This window comes from Syngnathus scovelli, chromosome 20 (assembly GCF_024217435.2).
Source record: "Syngnathus scovelli strain Florida chromosome 20, RoL_Ssco_1.2, whole genome shotgun sequence".
Lineage (NCBI taxonomy): Eukaryota > Metazoa > Chordata > Actinopteri > Syngnathiformes > Syngnathidae > Syngnathus > Syngnathus scovelli.
In genome coordinates, this window is record NC_090866.1 from 127,131 (window position 1) to 149,789 (window position 22,659).

General features: G+C 56.9%; 5 non-coding genes and 5 pseudogenes across 5 annotated transcripts; all 10 read right to left on the minus strand.

The window, feature by feature from the left end:
- Positions 1-4,736: 4,736 nt before the first annotated feature.
- Positions 4,737-4,855, minus strand: LOC125990751 (5S ribosomal RNA). The gene has a single exon (XR_007489079.1). It is a non-coding gene; the product is annotated as a 5S ribosomal RNA (ribosomal RNA).
- Positions 4,856-5,688: 833 nt separating this feature from the next.
- LOC125990777 (5S ribosomal RNA) lies at positions 5,689-5,807 on the minus strand (annotated as a pseudogene).
- Positions 5,808-6,678: 871 nt separating this feature from the next.
- LOC125990717 (5S ribosomal RNA) lies at positions 6,679-6,797 on the minus strand. Its single transcript, XR_007489045.1, has one exon. It is a non-coding gene; the product is annotated as a 5S ribosomal RNA (ribosomal RNA).
- A 5,443-nt stretch (positions 6,798-12,240) lies between these two features.
- LOC125990758 (5S ribosomal RNA) lies at positions 12,241-12,359 on the minus strand (annotated as a pseudogene).
- An 832-nt stretch (positions 12,360-13,191) lies between these two features.
- LOC125990778 (5S ribosomal RNA) lies at positions 13,192-13,310 on the minus strand (annotated as a pseudogene).
- Positions 13,311-13,729: 419 nt separating this feature from the next.
- On the minus strand, positions 13,730-13,848 carry LOC125990742 (5S ribosomal RNA). Its single transcript, XR_007489070.1, has one exon. It is a non-coding gene; the product is annotated as a 5S ribosomal RNA (ribosomal RNA).
- A 2,039-nt stretch (positions 13,849-15,887) lies between these two features.
- Positions 15,888-16,006, minus strand: LOC125990768 (5S ribosomal RNA; annotated as a pseudogene).
- Positions 16,007-16,878: 872 nt separating this feature from the next.
- On the minus strand, positions 16,879-16,997 carry LOC125990728 (5S ribosomal RNA). The gene has a single exon (XR_007489057.1). It is a non-coding gene; the product is annotated as a 5S ribosomal RNA (ribosomal RNA).
- A 4,320-nt stretch (positions 16,998-21,317) lies between these two features.
- On the minus strand, positions 21,318-21,436 carry LOC125990752 (5S ribosomal RNA). Its single transcript, XR_007489080.1, has one exon. It is a non-coding gene; the product is annotated as a 5S ribosomal RNA (ribosomal RNA).
- Positions 21,437-22,270: 834 nt separating this feature from the next.
- On the minus strand, positions 22,271-22,389 carry LOC125990703 (5S ribosomal RNA; annotated as a pseudogene).
- Positions 22,390-22,659: the final 270 nt, after the last annotated feature.

The window sequence follows — 22,659 nt, forward strand, 5'->3', positions numbered from 1 at the left end:
CCGAGCGGATCGGCTGTTTATAAGCACCGCGGAGGTGGTCGCGGCGCCTCATTCGACTTCCAGCGGCCGGCGAGCTCGCGCACCCGCCCGGCACATCCGGGAGGCCGTGCGCACGAGCCAAGTGGCCGAAAATAGCCCCCGCCGAGCGGATCGGCTGTTTATAAGCACCGCGGAGGTGGTCGCGGCGCCTCATTCGACTTCCAGCGGCCGGCGAGCTCGCGCACCCGCCCGGCACATCCGGGAGGCCGTGCGCACGAGCCAAGTGGCCGAAAATAGCCCCCGCCGAGCGGATCGGCTGTTTATAAGCACCGCGGAGGTGGTCGCGGCGCCTCATTCGACTTCCAGCGGCCGGCGAGCCCGCGCACCCGCCCGGCACATCCGGGAGGCCGTGCGCACGAGCCAAGTGGCCGAAAATAGCCCCCGCCGAGCGGATCGGCTGTTTATAAGCACCGCGGAGGTGGTCGCGGCGCCTCATTCGACTTCCAGCGGCCGGCGAGCGCGCGCACCCGCCCGGCACATCCGGGAGGCCGTGCGCACGAGCCAAGTGGCCGAAAATAGCCCCCGCCGAGCGGATCGGCTGTTTATAAGCACCGCGGAGGTGGTCGCGGCGCCTCATTCGACTTCCAGCGGCCGGAGAGCTCGCGCACCCGCCCGGCACATCCGGGAGGCCGTGCGCACGAGCCAAGTGGCCGAAAATAGCCCCCGCCGAGCGGATCGGCTGTTTATAAGCACCGCGGAGGTGGTCGCGGCGCCTCATTCGACTTCCAGCGGCCGGCGAGCTCGTGCACCCGCCCGGCACATCCGGGAGGCCGTGCGCACGAGCCAAGTGGCCGAAAATAGCCCCCGCCGAGCGGATCGGCTGTTTATAAGCACCGCGGAGGTGGTCGCGGCGCCTCATTCGACTTCCAGCGGCCGGCGAGCTCGCGCACCCGCCCGGCACATCCGGGAGGCCGTGCGCACGAGCCAAGTGGCCGAAAATAGCCCCCGCCGAGCGGATCGGCTGTTTATAAGCACCGCGGAGGTGGTCGCGGCGCCTCATTCGACTTCCAGCGGCCAGCGAGCTCGCGCACCCGCCCGGCACATCCGGGAGGCCGTGCGCACGAGCCAAGTGGCCGAAAATAGCCCCCGCCGAGCGGATCGGCTGTTTATAAGCACCGCAGAGGTGGTCGCGGCGCCTCATTCGACTTCCGGCGGGCGGCGAGCTCGCGCACCCGCCCGGCACATCCGGGAGGCCGTGCGCACGAGCCAAGTGGCCGAAAATAGCCCCCGCCGAGCGGATCGGCTGTTTATAAGCACCGCGGAGGTGGTCGCGGCGCCTCATTCGACTTCAAGCGGCCGGCGAGCTCGCGCACCCGCCCGGCACATCCGGGAGGCCGTGCGCACGAGCCAAGTGGCCGAAAATAGCCCCCGCCGAGTGGATCGGCAGTTTATAAGCACCGCGGAGGTGGTCGCGGCGCCTCATTCGACTTCCAGCGGCCGGCGAGCTCGCGCACCCGCCCGGCACATCCGGGAGGCCGTGCGCACGAGCCAAGTGGCCGAAAATAGCCCCCGCCGAGCGGATCGGCTGTTTATAAGCACCGCGGAGGTGGTCGCGGCGCCTCATTCGACTTCCAGCGGCCGGCGAGATCGCGCACCCGCCCGGCACATCCGGGAGGCCGTGCGCACGAGCCAAGTGGCCGAAAATAGCCCCCGCCGAGCGGATCGGCTGTTTATAAGCACCGCGGAGGTGGTCGCGGCGCCTCATTCGACTTCCAGCGGCCGGCGAGCTCGCGCACCCGCCCGGCACATCCGGGAGGCCGTGCGCACGAGCCAAGTGGCCGAAAATAGCCCCCGCCGAGCGGATCGGCTGTTTATAAGCACCGCGGAGGTGGTCGCGGCGCCTCATTCGACTTCCAGCGGCCGGCGAGCTCGCGCACCCGCCCGGCACATCCGGGAGGCCGTGCGCACGAGCCAAGTGGCCGAAAATAGCCCCCGCCGAGCGGATCGGCTGTTTATAAGCACCGCGGAGGTGGTCGCGGCGCCTCACTTCCAGCGGCCGGCGAGCCCGCGCACCCGCCCGGCACATCCGGGAGGCCGTGCGCACGAGCCAAGTGGCCGAAAATAGCCCCCGCCGAGCGGATCGGCTGTTTATAAGCACCGCGGAGGTGGTCGCGGCGCCTCATTCGACTTCCAGCGGCCGGCGAGCTCGCGCACCCGCCCGGCACATCCGGGAGGCCGTGCGCACGAGCCAAGTGGCCGAAAATAGCCCCCGCCGAGCGGATCGGCTGTTTATAAGCACCGCGGAGGTGGTCGCGGCGCCTCATTCGACTTCCAGCGGCCGGCGAGCTCGCGCACCCGCCCGGCACATCCGGGAGGCCGTGCGCACGAGCCAAGTGGCCGAAAATAGCCCCCGCCGAGCGGATCGGCTGTTTATAAGCACCGCGGAGGTGGTCGCGGCGCCTCATTCGACTTCCAGCGGCCGGCGAGCTCGCGCACCCGCCCGGCACATCCGGGAGGCCGTGCGCACGAGCCAAGTGGCCGAAAATAGCCCCCGCCGAGCGGATCGGCTGTTTATAAGCACCGCGGAGGTGGTCGCGGCGCCTCATTCGACTTCCAGCGGCCGGCGAGCTCGCGCACCCGCCCGGCACATCCGGGAGGCCGTGCGCACGAGCCAAGTGGCCGAAAATAGCCCCCGCCGAGCGGATCGGCTGTTTATAAGCACCGCGGAGGTGGTCGCGGCGCCTCATTCGACTTCCAGCGGCCAGCGAGCTCGCGCACCCGCCCGGCACATCCGGGAGGCCGTGCGCACGAGCCAAGTGGCCGAAAATAGCCCCCGCCGAGCGGATCGGCTGTTTATAAGCACCGCGGAGGTGGTCGCGGCGCCTCATTCGACTTCCAGCGGCCGGCGAGCTCGCGCACCCGACCGGCACATCCGGGAGGCCGTGCGCACGAGCCAAGTGGCCGAAAATAGCCCCCGCCGAGCGGATCGGCTGTTTATAAGCACCGCGGAGGTGGTCGCGGCGCCTCATTCGACTTCCGGCGGGCGGCGAGCTCGCGCACCCGCCCGGCACATCCGGGAGGCCGTGCGCACGAGCCAAGTGGCCGAAAATAGCCCCCGCCGAGCGGATCGGCTGTTTATAAGCACCGCGGAGGTGGTCGCGGCGCCTCATTCGACTTCCAGCGGCCGGCGAGCTCGCGCACCCGCCCGGCACATCCGGGAGGCCGTGCGCACGAGCCAAGTGGCCGAAAATAGCCCCCGCCGAGCGGATCGGCTGTTTATAAGCACCGCGGAGGTGGTCGCGGCGCCTCATTCGACTTCCAGCGGCCGGCGAGCTCGCGCACCCGCCCGGCACATCCGGGAGGCCGTGCGCACGAGCCAAGTGGCCGAAAATAGCCCCCGCCGAGCGGATCGGCTGTTTATAAGCACCGCGGAGGTGGTCGCGGCGCCTCATTCGACTTCCAGCGGCCGGCGAGCCCGCGCACCCGCCCGGCACATCCGGGAGGCCGTGCGCACGAGCCAAGTGGCCGAAAATAGCCCCCGCCGAGCGGATCGGCTGTTTATAAGCACCGCGGAGGTGGTCGCGGCGCCTCATTCGACTTCCAGCGGCCGGCGAGCTCGCGCACCCGCCCGGCACATCCGGGAGGCCGTGCGCACGAGCCAAGTGGCTGAAAATAGCCCCCGCCGAGCGGATCGGCTGTTTATAAGCACCGCGGAGGTGGTCGCGGCGCCTCATTCGACTTCCAGCGGCCGGCGAGCTCGCGCACCCGCCCGGCACATCCGGGAGGCCGTGCGCACGAGCCAAGTGGCCGAAAATAGCCCCCGCCGAGCGGATCGGCTGTTTATAAGCACCGCGGAGGTGGTCGCGGCGCCTCATTCGACTTCCAGCGGCCGGCGAGATCGCGCACCCGCCCGGCACATCCGGGAGGCCGTGCGCACGAGCCAAGTGGCCGAAAATAGCCCCCGCCGAGCGGATCGGCGGTTTATAAACACCGCGGAGGTGGTCGCGGCGCCTCATTCGACTTCCAGCGGGCCGCGCACTCGCGCACGCCGCCCGGTTCAAATTTTCTAAGTGCAACGCACAATGAGATGCATGAGAAACGGCCTTGGTTACCATCACATTTGAAGCGATGAATACGAAGTTAAATTTTATGACTCGGTGTATAAGTCGAGGTCGATTTTTTTCGGTCGATTTTGGATCGAAAAAGGTCGACCAATACACCGGCAAATACGGTATATATACTTATTATAAATGTAGTATTTATTTATATTGATTTATTGTTTATTTATATATATAAAGGCAGGTCCGCAAAAATATTTCTGACGCGTAGCCGGTCCGTGGCGCAAGAAAGGTTGGGGACCACTAGTCTAAAAGAATCTGGCCGTAACTGGAATAGGGTTCTACGCGAATGCCCAACGGAAAAGTGAAGTGCACAAAACCTGCATTTGGCTGTATCAAAATAAATGTCATGAAAAAGGTAAAAACACTACATGGAAGCGCAATGTGTTGTGCTGGGTTCTTTTACAAGTAAAGACTGCTGCTTTGAGTTCACAGGGAGCCATGCTCTTTATTCACTGTACATAGAGGTTTTGAACTCGTGTTGTAGTTTCAGTGTCGGAGTTCAAACTAGGCTTGCAGTTTCCGAATGCCATTCGTGATGGGTGTTGTAAAAAGGTCTTGGCTTAAACGACTGAAGTGCACATAAGAAGAAAAAAAAAAAAAAAAAAAGAGCTTGAAGTGCACATAAGAAAAAGAAAAAGCTTACAGCACCTGGTATTCCCAGGCAGTCTCCCATCCAAGTACTAACCAGGCCCGACCCTGCTTAGCTTCCGAGATAAGACGAGATCAGGCGTTCTCAGGGTAGTATGGCCGTAAGCCGTGAGGTGACCCAACATTTTGCATTTTATAGACACAATCGCCCCTGAAACTAGCGAGCAAGCCAATGAAGCCTTCAAAACTGCTTCGGCACATGGAGACCAAGCATCCTGCATTAAAAGACAAACCTTAACCACTTCGGGTTTCATTGTCTCCGATTACGCCTGGATGGGACCGGCTCGTTTCTGAGAAACAAGCTCGGTGCTCCCAATAATTCAACGTAATGGTGACTTTTATTTTTATGTGGTTTATATTTGTTTTTATGCCAGTCGTATCATTTTATTTAATCCTATTTATATATATTTATTATAAATGTAGTATTTATTTATATAGATTTATTGTTTATTTATATATATAAAGGCAGGTCCGCAAAAATATTTCTGACGCGTAGCCGGTCCGTGGCGCAAGAAAGTTTGGGGACCACTAGTCTAAAAGAATCTGGCCGTAACTGGAATAGGGTTCTACGCGAATGCCCAACGGAAAAGTGAAGTGCACAAAACCTGTATCAAAATAAATGTCATGAAAAAGGTAAAAACACTACATGGAAGCGCAATGTGTTGTGCTGGGTTCTTTTACAAGTAAAGACTGCTGCTTTGAGTTCACAGGGAGCCATGCTCTTTATTCACTGTACATAGTCTGCCCTCTAGCGGTAAAAACGTGAACTGCAATGCTATGGCTGTCGCCACACAATGTAGGTTTTAAACTCGTGTTGTAGTTTCAGTGTCGGAGTTCAAACTAGGCTTGCAGTTTCCGAATGCCATTCGTGATGGGTGCTGTAAAAAGTTCTTGGCTTAAACGATTGAAGTGCACATAAGAAAAAAAAAAAAAAAAAAAAAGCTTACGGTAACTGGTATTCCCAGGCGGTCTCCCATCCAAGTACTAACCAGGCCCGACCCTGCTTAGCCTCCGAGGTCGGACGAGAGCGGGCGCTCTCAGGGTAGTATTGCCGTAAGCCGTGAGACCGCTCAGAATTTTTCATTTTATAGACACAATCGCCCCTGAAACCATGCCAAGCAGCGGCGGGACTTGATGGCTGTGGTAAAAGTTTCCTTTCACAATTGACGTGGGAAAAAAAAAAAAAAAAGGCTTTCAGCACCTGGTATTCCCGGACGGTCACCCTTCCCTTTTGTTTTTTTTTTGTTTTTTTTTACAACCAGGGCCGAAACAGGCTTTCTTCCAAGGCTTTTGGTGTTTTCTGGAAACATGGCTATCATGAAAAGTTATTGACAGCTTTTTATGCGGTAGCACGAATTTGCCGTTGCGACCTGCATTTTGCTGAATCAAAATAAATGCCTTGAAAAGTTTAAAAACACTTCATGGAAGTCACTTCACTGGTTTCTTTTATATCAAACAAATTGTTTTAGGTTATTCACCTGACATGTTTCGGCGGTTTCTTCCGCCTTCATCAGAGTGTCACAGATGTGATGGTGACGCGTCTTTATCAGCTGATGGATCAACATGTCAGGTGAATAACCTAAAACAATTTGTTTGATATAAAAGAAACCAGTGAAGTGATTAAATAAGGAAAAACAAAATGAACTTAGTACAATTACTTCATGGAAGTGTTGTGTTGGGTTCTTTTACAAGTCAAGCCTGCTGCTTTGAGTTCACAGGGAGCCATGCTCACTGTACATAGTCTGCTCTCTAGCGGTAAAAAATTTAACTACAATGCTGTGGATGTCACCACATAATATAGCTTTCAAACTCGTGTTATAGTTTCAATGTCGGAGTTTAAATTAGGCTTGCTGTTTCCGGATGCCATTCGTGATGGGTGTTGTAAAAAATAGCTTCTTAAACGATTGAAGTGCACATAAGAAAAAGAAAAAGCTTACAGCACCTGATATTCCCAGGCGGTCTCCCATCCAAGTACTAACCAGGCCCGACCCTGCTTAGCTTCCGAGATCGGACGAGATCGGGCGTTCTCAGGGTAGTATGGCCGTAAGCCGTGCGGTGACCCAACATTTTGCATTTTATAGACACAATCGCCCCTGAAACTAGCGAGCGAGCCAATGAAGCCTTCAAAACTGCTTCGGCACATGGAGACCAAGCATCCTGCATTAAAAAACAAACCTTAACCACTTCGGGTTTCATTGTCTCCGATTACGCCTGGATGGGACCGGCTCGTTTCTGAGAAACAAGCTCGGTGCTCCCAATAACTCAACGTAATGGTGACTTTTATTTTTATGTGGTTTATATTTGTTTTTATGCCAGTCGTATCATTTTATTTAATCGTATTTACCGTATTTGCCGGTGTACAGGTCGACTCGGTGTATAAGTCGACCCCCTAAAATTCGACGGAAATTTACGATTTTATGATATATCCTTTGTATAAGTCGAGCTCAATTGTTGCATTATATTAAACTTCAAAATTCAATATGCGAAATTTATTGACGAAATGTGTTCAAATTCTGGGAGGCCGTGCGCATGCTGCTGTTTATAAGAACCGCGGAGGAGATCGCGGCCGGCGAGCTCGCGCACGCCGCCCGGCACCAACGGGAGGCCGGAAATAGCTCCAAGCCGAGCGGATCGGCACTTTATAAGCACCGCGGAGGAGATCGCGGCGCCTCATTGGACTTCCAGCCGCCGGCGAGCTCGCGCACCCGCCCGGCACATCCGGGAGGCCGTGCGCACGAGCCAAGTGGCCGAAAATAGCCCCCGCCGAGCGGATCGGCTGTTTATAAGCACCGCGGAGGTGGTCGCGGCGCCTCATTCGACTTCCAGCGGCCGGCGAGCTCGCGCACCCGCCCGGCACATCCGGGAGGCCGTGCGCACGAGCCAAGTGGCCGAAAATAGCCCCCGCCGAGCGGATCGGCTGTTTATAAGCACCGCGGAGGTGGTCGCGGCGCCTCATTCGACTTCCAGCGGCCGGCGAGCTCGCGCACCCGCCCGGCACATCCGGGAGGCCGTGCGCACGAGCCAAGTGGCCGAAAATAGCCCCCGCCGAGCGGATCGGCTGTTTATAAGCACCGCGGAGGTGGTCGCGGCGCCTCATTCGACTTCCAGCGGCCGGCGAGCTCGCGCACCCGCCCGGCACATCCGGGAGGCCGTGCGCACGAGCCAAGTGGCCGAAAATAGCCCCCGCCGAGCGGATCGGCTGTTTATAAGCACCGCGGAGGTGGTCGCGGCGCCTCATTCGACTTCCAGCGGCCGGCGAGCTCGCGCACCCGCCCGGCACATCCGGGAGGCCGTGCGCACGAGCCAAGTGGCCGAAAATAGCCCCCGCCGAGCGGATCGGCTGTTTATAAGCACCGCGGAGGTGGTCGCGGCGCCTCACTTCCAGCGGCCGGCGAGCCCGCGCACCCGCCCGGCACATCCGGGAGGCCGTGCGCACGAGCCAAGTGGCCGAAAATAGCCCCCGCCGAGCGGATCGGCTGTTTATAAGCACCGCGGAGGTGGTCGCGGCGCCTCATTCGACTTCCAGCGGCCGGCGAGCTCGCGCACCCGCCCGGCACATCCGGGAGGCCGTGCGCACGAGCCAAGTGGCCGAAAATAGCCCCCGCCGAGCGGATCGGCTGTTTATAAGCACCGCGGAGGTGGTCGGGCGCCTCATTCGACTTCCAGCGGCCGGCGAGCTCGCGCACCCGCCCGGCACATCCGGGAGGCCGTGCGCACGAGCCAAGTGGCCGAAAATAGCCCCCGCCGAGCGGATCGGCTGTTTATAAGCACCGCGGAGGTGGTCGCGGCGCCTCATTCGACTTCCAGCGGCCGGCGAGCTCGCGCACCCGCCCGGCACATCCGGGAGGCCGTGCGCACGAGCCAAGTGGCCGAAAATAGCCCCCGCCGAGCGGATCGGCTGTTTATAAGCACCGCGGAGGTGGTCGCGGCGCCTCATTCGACTTCCAGCGGCCGGCGAGCTCGCGCACCCGCCCGGCACATCCGGGAGGCCGTGCGCACGAGCCAAGTGGCCGAAAATAGCCCCCGCCGAGCGGATCGGCTGTTTATAAGCACCGCGGAGGTGGTCGCGGCGCCTCATTCGACTTCCAGCGGCCGGCGAGCCCGCGCACCCGCCCGGCACATCCGGGAGGCCGTGCGCACGAGCCAAGTGGCCGAAAATAGCCCCCGCCGAGCGGATCGGCTGTTTATAAGCACCGCGGAGGTGGTCGCGGCGCCTCATTCGACTTCCAGCGGCCGGCGAGCTCGCGCACCCGCCCGGCACATCCGGGAGGCCGTGCGCACGAGCCAAGTGGCCGAAAATAGCCCCCGCCGAGCGGATCGGCTGTTTATAAGCACCGCGGAGGTGGTCGCGGCGCCTCATTCGACTTCCGGCGGCCGGCGAGCTCGCGCACCCGCCCGGCACATCCGGGAGGCCGTGCGCACGAGCCAAGTGGCCGAAAATAGCCCCCGCCGAGCGGATCGGCTGTTTATAAGCACCGCGGAGGTGGTCGCGGCGCCTCATTCGACTTCCAGCGGCCGGCGAGCTCGTGCACCCGCCCGGCACATCCGGGAGGCCGTGCGCACGAGCCAAGTGGCCGAAAATAGCCCCCGCCGAGCGGATCGGCTGTTTATAAGCACCGCGGAGGTGGTCGCGGCGCCTCATTCGACTTCCAGCGGCCGGCGAGCTCGCGCACCCGCCCGGCACATCCGGGAGGCCGTGCGCACGAGCCAAGTGGCCGAAAATAGCCCCCGCCGAGCGGATCGGCTGTTTATAAGCACCGCGGAGGTGGTCGCGGCGCCTCATTCGACTTCCAGCGGCCAGCGAGCTCGCGCACCCGCCCGGGACATCCGGGAGGCCGTGCGCACGAGCCAAGTGGCCGAAAATAGCCCCCGCCGAGCGGATCGGCTGTTTATAAGCACCGCGGAGGTGGTCGCGGCGCCTCATTCGACTTCCAGCGGCCGGCGAGCTCGCGCACCCGCCCGGCACATCCGGGAGGCCGTGCGCACGAGCCAAGTGGCCGAAAATAGCCCCCGCCGAGCGGATCGGCTGTTTATAAGCACCGCGGAGGTGGTCGCGGCGCCTCACTTCCAGCGGCCGGCGAGCCCGCGCACCCGCCCGGCACATCCGGGAGGCCGTGCGCACGAGCCAAGTGGCCGAAAATAGCCCCCGCCGAGCGGATCGGCTGTTTATAAGCACCGCGGAGGTGGTCGCGGCGCCTCATTCGACTTCCAGCGGCCGGCGAGCTCGCGCACCCGCCCGGCACATCCGGGAGGCCGTGCGCACGAGCCAAGTGGCCGAAAATAGCCCCCGCCGAGCGGATCGGCTGTTTATAAGCACCGCGGAGGTGGTCGGGCGCCTCATTCGACTTCCAGCGGCCGGCGAGCTCGCGCACCCGCCCGGCACATCCGGGAGGCCGTGCGCACGAGCCAAGTGGCCGAAAATAGCCCCCGCCGAGCGGATCGGCTGTTTATAAGCACCGCGGAGGTGGTCGCGGCGCCTCATTCGACTTCCAGCGGCCGGCGAGCTCGCGCACCCGCCCGGCACATCCGGGAGGCCGTGCGCACGAGCCAAGTGGCCGAAAATAGCCCCCGCCGAGCGGATCGGCTGTTTATAAGCACCGCGGAGGTGGTCGCGGCGCCTCATTCGACTTCCAGCGGCCGGCGAGCTCGCGCACCCGCCCGGCACATCCGGGAGGCCGTGCGCACGAGCCAAGTGGCCGAAAATAGCCCCCGCCGAGCGGATCGGCTGTTTATAAGCACCGCGGAGGTGGTCGCGGCGCCTCATTCGACTTCCAGCGGCCGGCGAGCCCGCGCACCCGCCCGGCACATCCGGGAGGCCGTGCGCACGAGCCAAGTGGCCGAAAATAGCCCCCGCCGAGCGGATCGGCTGTTTATAAGCACCGCGGAGGTGGTCGCGGCGCCTCATTCGACTTCCAGCGGCCGGCGAGCTCGCGCACCCGCCCGGCACATCCGGGAGGCCGTGCGCACGAGCCAAGTGGCCGAAAATAGCCCCCGCCGAGCGGATCGGCTGTTTATAAGCACCGCGGAGGTGGTCGCGGCGCCTCATTCGACTTCCGGCGGCCGGCGAGCTCGCGCACCCGCCCGGCACATCCGGGAGGCCGTGCGCACGAGCCAAGTGGCCGAAAATAGCCCCCGCCGAGCGGATCGGCTGTTTATAAGCACCGCGGAGGTGGTCGCGGCGCCTCATTCGACTTCCAGCGGCCGGCGAGCTCGTGCACCCGCCCGGCACATCCGGGAGGCCGTGCGCACGAGCCAAGTGGCCGAAAATAGCCCCCGCCGAGCGGATCGGCTGTTTATAAGCACCGCGGAGGTGGTCGCGGCGCCTCATTCGACTTCCAGCGGCCGGCGAGCTCGCGCACCCGCCCGGCACATCCGGGAGGCCGTGCGCACGAGCCAAGTGGCCGAAAATAGCCCCCGCCGAGCGGATCGGCTGTTTATAAGCACCGCGGAGGTGGTCGCGGCGCCTCATTCGACTTCCAGCGGCCAGCGAGCTCGCGCACCCGCCCGGGACATCCGGGAGGCCGTGCGCACGAGCCAAGTGGCCGAAAATAGCCCCCGCCGAGCGGATCGGCTGTTTATAAGCACCGCGGAGGTGGTCGCGGCGCCTCATTCGACTTCCAGCGGCCGGCGAGCTCGCGCACCCGCCCGGCACATCCGGGAGGCCGTGCGCACGAGCCAAGTGGCCGAAAATAGCCCCCGCCGAGCGGATCGGCTGTTTATAAGCACCGCGGAGGTGGTCGCGGCGCCTCATTCGACTTCCAGCGGGCCGCGCACTCGCGCACGCCGCCCGGTTCAAATTTTCTAAGTGCAACGCACAATGAGATGCATGAGAAACGGCCTTGGTTACCATCACATTTGAAGCGATGAATACGAAGTTAAATTTTATGACTCGGTGTATAAGTCGAGGTCGATTTTTTTCGGTCGATTTTGGATCGAAAAAGGTCGACCAATACACCGGCAAATACGGTATATATACTTATTATAAATGTAGTATTTATTTATATTGATTTATTGTTTATTTATATATATAAAGGCAGGTCCGCAAAAATATTTCTGACGCGTAGCCGGTCCGTGGCGCAAGAAAGGTTGGGGGCCACTAGTCTAAAAGAATCTGGCCGTAACTGGAATAGGGTTCTACGCGAATGCCCAACGGAAAAGTGAAGTGCACAAAACCTGCATTTGGCTGTATCAAAATAAATGTCATGAAAAAGGTAAAAACACTACATGGAAGCGCAATGTGTTGTGCTGGGTTCTTTTACAAGTAAAGACTGCTGCTTTGAGTTCACAGGGAGCCATGCTCTTTATTCACTGTACATAGAGGTTTTGAACTCGTGTTGTAGTTTCAGTGTCGGAGTTCAAACTAGGCTTGCAGTTTCCGAATGCCATTCGTGATGGGTGTTGTAAAAAGGTCTTGGCTTAAACGACTGAAGTGCACATAAGAAGAAAAAAAAAAAAAAAAAAAGAGCTTGAAGTGCACATAAGAAAAAGAAAAAGCTTACAGCACCTGGTATTCCCAGGCAGTCTCCCATCCAAGTACTAACCAGGCCCGACCCTGCTTAGCTTCCAAGATAAGACGAGATCAGGCGTTCTCAGGGTAGTATGGCCGTAAGCCGTGAGGTGACCCAACATTTTGCATTTTATAGACACAATCGCCCCTGAAACTAGCGAGCAAGCCAATGAAGCCTTCAAAACTGCTTCGGCACATGGAGACCAAGCATCCTGCATTAAAAGACAAACCTTAACCACTTCGGGTTTCATTGTCTCCGATTACGCCTGGATGGGACCGGCTCGTTTCTGAGAAACAAGCTCGGTGCTCCCAATAATTCAACGTAATGGTGACTTTTATTTTTATGTGGTTTATATTTGTTTTTATGCCAGTCGTATCATTTTATTTAATCCTATTTATATATATTTATTATAAATGTAGTATTTATTTATATAGATTTATTGTTTATTTATATATATAAAGGCAGGTCCGCAAAAATATTTCTGACGCGTAGCCGGTCCGTGGCGCAAGAAAGTTTGGGGACCACTAGTCTAAAAGAATCTGGCCGTAACTGGAATAGGGTTCTACGCGAATGCCCAACGGAAAAGTGAAGTGCACAAAACCTGTATCAAAATAAATGTCATGAAAAAAGTAAAAACACTACATGGAAGCGCAATGTGTTGTGCTGGGTTCTTTTACAAGTAAAGACTGCTGCTTTGAGTTCACAGGGAGCCATGCTCTTTATTCACTGTACATAGTCTGCCCTCTAGCGGTAAAAACGTGAACTGCAATGCTATGGCTGTCGCCACACAATGTAGGTTTTAAACTCGTGTTGTAGTTTCAGTGTCGGAGTTCAAACTAGGCTTGCAGTTTCCGAATGCCATTCGTGATGGGTGCTGTAAAAAGTTCTTGGCTTAAACGATTGAAGTGCACATAAGAAAAAAAAAAAAAAAAAAAAGCTTACGGTAACTGGTATTCCCAGGCGGTCTCCCATCCAAGTACTAACCAGGCCCGACCCTGCTTAGCCTCCGAGGTCGGACGAGAGCGGGCGCTCTCAGGGTAGTATTGCCGTAAGCCGTGAGACCGCTCAGAATTTTTCATTTTATAGACACAATCGCCCCTGAAACCATGCCAATATATATATGATATATGATATATATGATATAAAAGAAACCAGTGAAGTGATTAAATAAGGAAAAACAAAATGAACTTAGTACAATTACTTCATGGAAGTGTTGTGTTGGGTTCTTTTACAAGTCAAGCCTGCTGCTTTGAGTTCACAGGGAGCCATGCTCACTGTACATAGTCTGCTCTCTAGCGGTAAAAAAATTAACTACAATGCTGTGGATGTCACCACATAATATAGCTTTCAAACTCGTGTTATAGTTTCAATGTCGGAGTTTAAATTAGGCTTGCTGTTTCCGGATGCCATTCGTGATGGGTGTTGTAAAAAATAGCTTCTTAAACGATTGAAGTGCATATAAGAAAAAGAAAAAGCTTAAAGCACCTGGTATTCCCAGGCGGTCTCCCATCCAAGTACTAACCAGGCCCGACCCTGCTTAGCTTCCGAGATCGGACGAGATCGGGCGTTCTCAGGGTAGTATGGCCGTAAGCCGCGAGGTGACCCAACATTTTGCATTTTATAGACACAATCGCCCCTGAAACTAGCGAGCGAGCCAATGAAGCCTTCAAAACTGCTTCGGCACATGGAGACCAAGCATCCTGCATTAAAAGACAAACCTTAACCACTTCGGGTTTCATTGTCTCCGATTACGCCTGGATGGGACCGGCTCGTTTCTGAGAAACAAGCTCGGTGCTCCCAATAATTCAACGTAATGGTGACTTTTATTTGTATGTGGTTAATATTTGTTTTTATGCCAGTCGTATCATTTTATTTAATCGTATTTACCGTATTTGCCGGTGTACAGGTCGACTCGGTGTATAAGTCGACCCCCTAAAATTCGACGGAAATTTACGATTTTATGATATATCCTTTGTATAAGTCGAGCTCAATTGTTGCATTATATTAAACTTCAAAATTCAATATGCGAAATTTATTGACGAAATGTGTTCAAATTCTGGGAGGCCGTGCGCATGCTGCTGTTTATAAGCACCGCGGAGGAGATCGCGGCCGGCGAGCTCGCGCACGCCGCCCGGCACCAACGGGAGGCCGGAAATAGCTCCAAGCCGAGCGGATCGGCACTTTATAAGCACCGCGGAGGAGATCGCAGCGCCTCATTGGACTTCCAGCGGCCGGCGAGCTCGCGCACCCGCCCGGCACATCCGGGAGGCCGTGCGCACGAGCCAAGTGGCCGAAAATAGCCCCCGCCGAGCGGATCGGCTGTTTATAAGCACCGCGGAGGTGGTCGCGGCGCCTCATTCGACTTCCAGCGGCCGGCGAGCTCGCGCACCCGCCCGGCACATCCGGGAGGCCGTGCGCACGAGCCAAGTGGCCGAAAATAGCCCCCGCCGAGCGGATCGGCTGTTTATAAGCACCGCGGAGGTGGTCGCGGCGCCTCATTCGACTTCCAGCGGCCGGCGAGCTCGCGCACCCGCCCGGCACATCCGGGAGGCCGTGCGCACGAGCCAAGTGGCCGAAAATAGCCCCCGCCGAGCGGATCGGCTGTTTATAAGCACCGCGGATGTGGTCGCGGCGCCTCATTCGACTTCCAGCGGCCGGCGAGCTCGCGCACCCGCCCGGCACATCCGGGAGGCCGTGCGCACGAGCCAAGTGGCCGAAAATAGCCCCCGCCGAGCGGATCGGCTGTTTATAAGCACCGCGGAGGTGGTCGCGGCGCCTCATTCGACTTCCAGCGGCCGGCGAGCTCGCGCACCCGCCCGGCACATCCGGGAGGCCGTGCGCACGAGCCAAGTGGCCGAAAATAGCCCCCGCCGAGCGGATCGGCTGTTTATAAGCACCGCGGAGGTGGTCGCGGCGCCTCATTCGACTTCCAGCGGGCCGCGCACTCGCGCACGCCGCCCGGTTCAAATTTTCTAAGTGCAACGCACAATGAGATGCATGAGAAACGGCCTTGGTTACCATCACATTTGAAGCGATGAATACGAAGTTAAATTTTATGACTCGGTGTATAAGTCGAGGTCGATTTTTTTCGGTCGATTTTGGATCGAAAAAGGTCGACCAATACACCGGCAAATACGGTATATATACTTATTATAAATGTAGTATTTATTTATATTGATTTATTGTTTATTTATATATATAAAGGCAGGTCCGCAAAAATATTTCTGACGCGTAGCCGGTCCGTGGCGCAAGAAAGGTTGGGAACCACTAGTCTAAAAGAATCTGGCCGTAACTGGAATAGGGTTCTACGCGAATGCCCAACGGAAAAGTGAAGTGCACAAAACCTGCATTTGGCTGTATCAAAATAAATGTCATGAAAAAGGTAAAAACACTACATGGAAGCGCAATGTGTTGTGCTGGGTTCTTTTACAAGTAAAGACTGCTGCTTTGAGTTCACAGGGAGCCATGCTCTTTATTCACTGTACATAGAGGTTTTGAACTCGTGTTGTAGTTTCAGTGTCGGAGTTCAAACTAGGCTTGCAGTTTCCGAATGCCATTCGTGATGGGTGCTGTAAAAAGTTCTTGGCTTAAACGATTGAAGTGCACATAAGAAAAAAAAAAAAAAAAAAAAAGCTTACGGTAACTGGTATTCCCAGGCGGTCTCCCATCCAAGTACTAACCAGGCCCGACCCTGCTTAGCCTCCGAGATCGGACGAGAGCGGGCGCTCTCAGGGTAGTATTGCCGTAAGCCGTGAGACCGCTCAGAATTTTTCATTTTATAGACACAATCGCCCCTGAAACCATGCCAAGCAGCGGCGGGACTTGATGGCTGTGGTAAAAGTTTCCTTTCACAATTGACGTGGGAAAAAAAAAAAAAAAAGGCTTTCAGCACCTGGTATTCCCGGACGGTCACCCTTCCCTTTTGTTTTTTTTTTTTGTTTTTTTTACAACCAGGGCCGAAACAGGCTTTCTTCCAAGGCTTTTGGTGTTTTCTGGAAACATGGCTATCATGAAAAGTTATTGACAGCTTTTTATGCGGTAGCACGAATTTGCCGTTGCGACCTGCATTTTGCTGAATCAAAATAAATGCCTTGAAAAGTTTAAAAACACTTCATGGAAGTCACTTCACTGGTTTCTTTTATATCAAACAAATTGTTTTAGGTTATTCACCTGACATGTTTCGGCGGTTTCTTCCGCCTTCATCAGAGTGTCACAGATGTGATGGTGACGCGTCTTTATCAGCTGATGGATCAACATGTCAGGTGAATAACCTAAAACAATTTGTTTGATATAAAAGAAACCAGTGAAGTGATTAAATAAGGAAAAACAAAATGAACTTAGTACAATTACTTCATGGAAGTGTTGTGTTGGGTTCTTTTACAAGTCAAGCCTGCTGCTTTGAGTTCACAGGGAGCCATGCTCACTGTACATAGTCTGCTCTCTAGCGGTAAAAAATTTAACTACAATGCTGTGGATGTCACCACATAATATAGCTTTCAAACTCGTGTTATAGTTTCAATGTCGGAGTTTAAATTAGGCTTGCTGTTTCCGGATGCCATTCGTGATGGGTGTTGTAAAAAATAGCTTCTTAAACGATTGAAGTGCACATAAGAAAAAGAAAAAGCTTACAGCACCTGATATTCCCAGGCGGTCTCCCATCCAAGTACTAACCAGGCCCGACCCTGCTTAGCTTCCGAGATCGGACGAGATCGGGCGTTCTCAGGGTAGTATGGCCGTAAGCCGTGCGGTGACCCAACATTTTGCATTTTATAGACACAATCGCCCCTGAAACTAGCGAGCGAGCCAATGAAGCCTTCAAAACTGCTTCGGCACATGGAGACCAAGCATCCTGCATTAAAAAACAAACCTTAACCACTTCGGGTTTCATTGTCTCCGATTACGCCTGGATGGGACCGGCTCGTTTCTGAGAAACAAGCTCGGTGCTCCCAATAACTCAACGTAATGGTGACTTTTATTTTTATGTGGTTTATATTTGTTTTTATGCCAGTCGTATCATTTTATTTAATCGTATTTACCGTATTTGCCGGTGTACAGGTCGACTCGGTGTATAAGTCGACCCCCTAAAATTCGACGGAAATTTACGATTTTATGATATATCCTTTGTATAAGTCGAGCTCAATTGTTGCATTATATTAAACTTCAAAATTCAATATGCGAAATTTATTGACGAAATGTGTTCAAATTCTGGGAGGCCGTGCGCATGCTGCTGTTTATAAGCACCGCGGAGGAGATCGCGGCCGGCGAGCTCGCGCACGCCGCCCGGCACCAACGGGAGGCCGGAAATAGCTCCAAGCCGAGCGGATCGGCACTTTATAAGCACCGCGGAGGAGATCGCGGCGCCTCATTGGACTTCCAGCCGCCGGCGAGCTCGCGCACCCGCCCGGCACATCCGGGAGGCCGTGCGCACGAGCCAAGTGGCCGAAAATAGCCCCCGCCGAGCGGATCGGCTGTTTATAAGCACCGCGGAGGTGGTCGCGGCGCCTCATTCGACTTCCAGCGGCCGGCGAGCTCGCGCACCCGCCCGGCACATCCGGGAGGCCGTGCGCACGAGCCAAGTGGCCGAAAATAGCCCCCGCCGAGCGGATCGGCTGTTTATAAGCACCGCGGAGGTGGTCGGGCGCCTCATTCGACTTCCAGCGGCCGGCGAGCTCGCGCACCCGCCCGGCACATCCGGGAGGCCGTGCGCACGAGCCAAGTGGCCGAAAATAGCCCCCGCCGAGCGGATCGGCTGTTTATAAGCACCGCGGAGGTGGTCGCGGCGCCTCATTCGACTTCCAGCGGCCGGCGAGCTCGCGCACCCGCCCGGCACATCCGGGAGGCCGTGCGCACGAGCCAAGTGGCCGAAAATAGCCCCCGCCGAGCGGATCGGCTGTTTATAAGCACCGCGGAGGTGGTCGCGGCGCCTCATTCGACTTCCAGCGGCCGGCGAGCTCGCGCACCCGCCCGGCACATCCGGGAGGCCGTGCGCACGAGCCAAGTGGCCGAAAATAGCCCCCGCCGAGCGGATCGGCTGTTTATAAGCACCGCGGAGGTGGTCGCGGCGCCTCACTTCCAGCGGCCGGCGAGCCCGCGCACCCGCCCGGCACATCCGGGAGGCCGTGCGCACGAGCCAAGTGGCCGAAAATAGCCCCCGCCGAGCGGATCGGCTGTTTATAAGCACCGCGGAGGTGGTCGCGGCGCCTCATTCGACTTCCAGCGGCCGGCGAGCTCGCGCACCCGCCCGGCACATCCGGGAGGCCGTGCGCACGAGCCAAGTGGCCGAAAATAGCCCCCGCCGAGCGGATCGGCTGTTTATAAGCACCGCGGAGGTGGTCGCGGCGCCTCATTCGACTTCCAGCGGCCGGCGAGCTCGCGCACCCGCCCGGCACATCCGGGAGGCCGTGCGCACGAGCCAAGTTGCCGAAAATAGCCCCCGCCGAGCGGATCGGCTGTTTATAAGCACCGCGGAGGTGGTCGCGGCGCCTCATTCGACTTCCAGCGGCCGGCGAGCTCGCGCACCCGCCCGGCACATCCGGGAGGCCGTGCGCACAAGCCAAGTGGCCGAAAATAGCCCCCGCCGAGCGGATCGGCTGTTTATAAGCACCGCGGAGGTGGTCGCGGCGCCTCATTCGACTTCCAGCGGCCGGCGAGCTCGCGCACCCGCCCGGCACATCCGGGAGGCCGTGCGCACGAGCCAAGTGGCCGAAAATAGCCCCCGCCGAGCGGATCGGCTGTTTATAAGCACCGCGGAGGTGGTCGCGGCGCCTCATTCGACTTCCAGCGGCCAGCGAGCTCGCGCACCCGCCCGGCACATCCGGGAGGCCGTGCGCACGAGCCAAGTGGCCGAAAATAGCCCCCGCCGAGCGGATCGGCTGTTTATAAGCACCGCGGAGGTGGTCGCGGCGCCTCATTCGACTTCCAGCGGCCGGCGAGCTCGCGCACCCGACCGGCACATCCGGGAGGCCGTGCGCACGAGCCAAGTGGCCGAAAATAGCCCCCGCCGAGCGGATCGGCTGTTTATAAGCACCGCGGAGGTGGTCGCGGCGCCTCATTCGACTTCCGGCGGGCGGCGAGCTCGCGCACCCGCCCGGCACATCCGGGAGGCCGTGCGCACGAGCCAAGTGGCCGAAAATAGCCCCCGCCGAGCGGATCGGCTGTTTATAAGCACCGCGGAGGTGGTCGCGGCGCCTCATTCGACTTCCAGCGGCCGGCGAGCTCGCGCACCCGCCCGGCACATCCGGGAGGCCGTGCGCACGAGCCAAGTGGCCGAAAATAGCCCCCGCCGAGCGGATCGGCTGTTTATAAGCACCGCGGAGGTGGTCGCGGCGCCTCATTCGACTTCCAGCGGCCGGCGAGCTCGCGCACCCGCCCGGCACATCCGGGAGGCCGTGCGCACGAGCCAAGTGGCCGAAAATAGCCCCCGCCGAGCGGATCGGCTGTTTATAAGCACCGCGGAGGTGGTCGCGGCGCCTCATTCGACTTCCAGCGGCCGGCGAGCTCGCGCACCCGCCCGGCACATCCGGGAGGCCGTGCGCACGAGCCAAGTGGCCGAAAATAGCCCCCGCCGAGCGGATCGGCTGTTTATAAGCACCGCGGAGGTGGTCGCGGCGCCTCATTCGACTTCCAGCGGCCGGCGAGCTCGCGCACCCGCCCGGCACATCCGGGAGGCCGTGCGCACGAGCCAAGTGGCCGAAAATAGCCCCCGCCGAGCGGATCGGCTGTTTATAAGCACCGCGGAGGTGGTCGCGGCGCCTCATTCGACTTCCAGCGGCCGGCGAGCCCGCTCACCCGCCCGGCACATCCGGGAGGCCGTGCGCACGAGCCAAGTGGCCGAAAATAGCCCCCGCCGAGCGGATCGGCTGTTTATAAGCACCGCGGAGGTGGTCGCGGCGCCTCATTCGACTTCCAGCGGCCGGCGAGCTCGCGCACCCGCCCGGCACATCCGGGAGGCCGTGCGCACCAGCCAAGTGGCTGAAAATAGCCCCCGCCGAGCGGATCGGCTGTTTATAAGCACCGCGGAGGTGGTCGCGGCGCCTCATTCGACTTCCAGCGGCCGGCGAGCTCGCGCACCCGCCCGGCACATCCGGGAGGCCGTGCGCACGAGCCAAGTGGCCGAAAATAGCCCCCGCCGAGCGGATCGGCTGTTTATAAGCACCGCGGAGGTGGTCGCGGCGCCTCATTCGACTTCCAGCGGCCGGCGAGATCGCGCACCCGCCCGGCACATCCGGGAGGCCGTGCGCACGAGCCAAGTGGCCGAAAATAGCCCCCGCCGAGCGGATCGGCGGTTTATAAACACCGCGGAGGTGGTCGCGGCGCCTCATTCGACTTCCAGCGGGCCGCGCACTCGCGCACGCCGCCCGGTTCAAATTTTCTAAGTGCAACGCACAATGAGATGCATGAGAAACGGCCTTGGTTACCATCACATTTGAAGCGATGAATACGAAGTTAAATTTTATGACTCGGTGTATAAGTCGAGGTCGATTTTTTTCGGTCGATTTTGGATCGAAAAAGGTCGACCAATACACCGGCAAATACGGTATATATACTTATTATAAATGTAGTATTTATTTATATTGATTTATTGTTTATTTATATATATAAAGGCAGGTCCGCAAAAATATTTCTGACGCGTAGCCGGTCCGTGGCGCAAGAAAGGTTGGGGACCACTAGTCTAAAAGAATCTGGCCGTAACTGGAATAGGGTTCTACGCGAATGCCCAACGGAAAAGTGAAGTGCACAAAACCTGCATTTGGCTGTATCAAAATAAATGTCATGAAAAAGGTAAAAACACTACATGGAAGCGCAATGTGTTGTGCTGGGTTCTTTTACAAGTAAAGACTGCTGCTTTGAGTTCACAGGGAGCCATGCTCTTTATTCACTGTACATAGAGGTTTTGAACTCGTGTTGTAGTTTCAGTGTCGGAGTTCAAACTAGGCTTGCAGTTTCCGAATGCCATTCGTGATGGGTGTTGTAAAAAGGTCTTGGCTTAAACGACTGAAGTGCACATAAGAAGAAAAAAAAAAAAAAAAAAGAGCTTGAAGTGCACATAAGAAAAAGAAAAAGCTTACAGCACCTGGTATTCCCAGGCAGTCTCCCATCCAAGTACTAACCAGGCCCGACCCTGCTTAGCTTCCGAGATAAGACGAGATCAGGCGTTCTCAGGGTAGTATGGCCGTAAGCCGTGAGGTGACCCAACATTTTGCATTTTATAGACACAATCGCCCCTGAAACTAGCGAGCAAGCCAATGAAGCCTTCAAAACTGCTTCGGCACATGGAGACCAAGCATCCTGCATTAAAAGACAAACCTTAACCACTTCGGGTTTCATTGTCTCCGATTACGCCTGGATGGGACCGGCTCGTTTCTGAGAAACAAGCTCGGTGCTCCCAATAATTCAACGTAATGGTGACTTTTATTTTTATGTGGTTTATATTTGTTTTTATGCCAGTCGTATCATTTTATTTAATCCTATTTATATATATTTATTATAAATGTAGTATTTATTTATATAGATTTATTGTTTATTTATATATATAAAGGCAGGTCCGCAAAAATATTTCTGACGCGTAGCCGGTCCGTGGCGCAAGAAAGTTTGGGGACCACTAGTCTAAAAGAATCTGGCCGTAACTGGAATAGGGTTCTACGCGAATATCCAACGGAAAAGTGAAGTGCACAAAACCTGTATCAAAATAAATGTCATGAAAAAGGTAAAAACACTACATGGAAGCGCAATGTGTTGTGCTGGGTTCTTTTACAAGTAAAGACTGCTGCTTTGAGTTCACAGGGAGCCATGCTCTTTATTCACTGTACATAGTCTGCCCTCTAGCGGTAAAAACGTGAACTGCAATGCTATGGCTGTCGCCACACAATGTAGGTTTTAAACTCGTGTTGTAGTTTCAGTGTCGGAGTTCAAACTAGGCTTGCAGTTTCCGAATGCCATTCGTGATGGGTGCTGTAAAAAGTTCTTGGCTTAAACGATTGAAGTGCACATAAGAAAAAAAAAAAAAAAAAAAAAAGCTTACGGTAACTGGTATTCCCAGGCGGTCTCCCATCCAAGTACTAACCAGGCCCGACCCTGCTTAGCCTACGAGATCGGACGAGAGCGGGCGCTCTCAGGGTAGTATTGCCGTAAGCCGTGAGACCGCTCAGAATTTTTCATTTTATAGACACAATCGCCCCTGAAACCATGCCAAGCAGCGGCGGGACTTGATGGCTGTGGTAAAAGTTTCCTTTCACAATTGACGTGGGAAAAAAAAAAAAAAAAAGGCTTTCAGCACCTGGTATTCCCGGACGGTCACCCTTCCCTTTTGTTTTTTTTTTTTGTTTTTTTTACAACCAGGGCCGAAACAGGCTTTCTTCCAAGGCTTTTGGTGTTTTCTGGAAACATGGCTATCATGAAAAGTT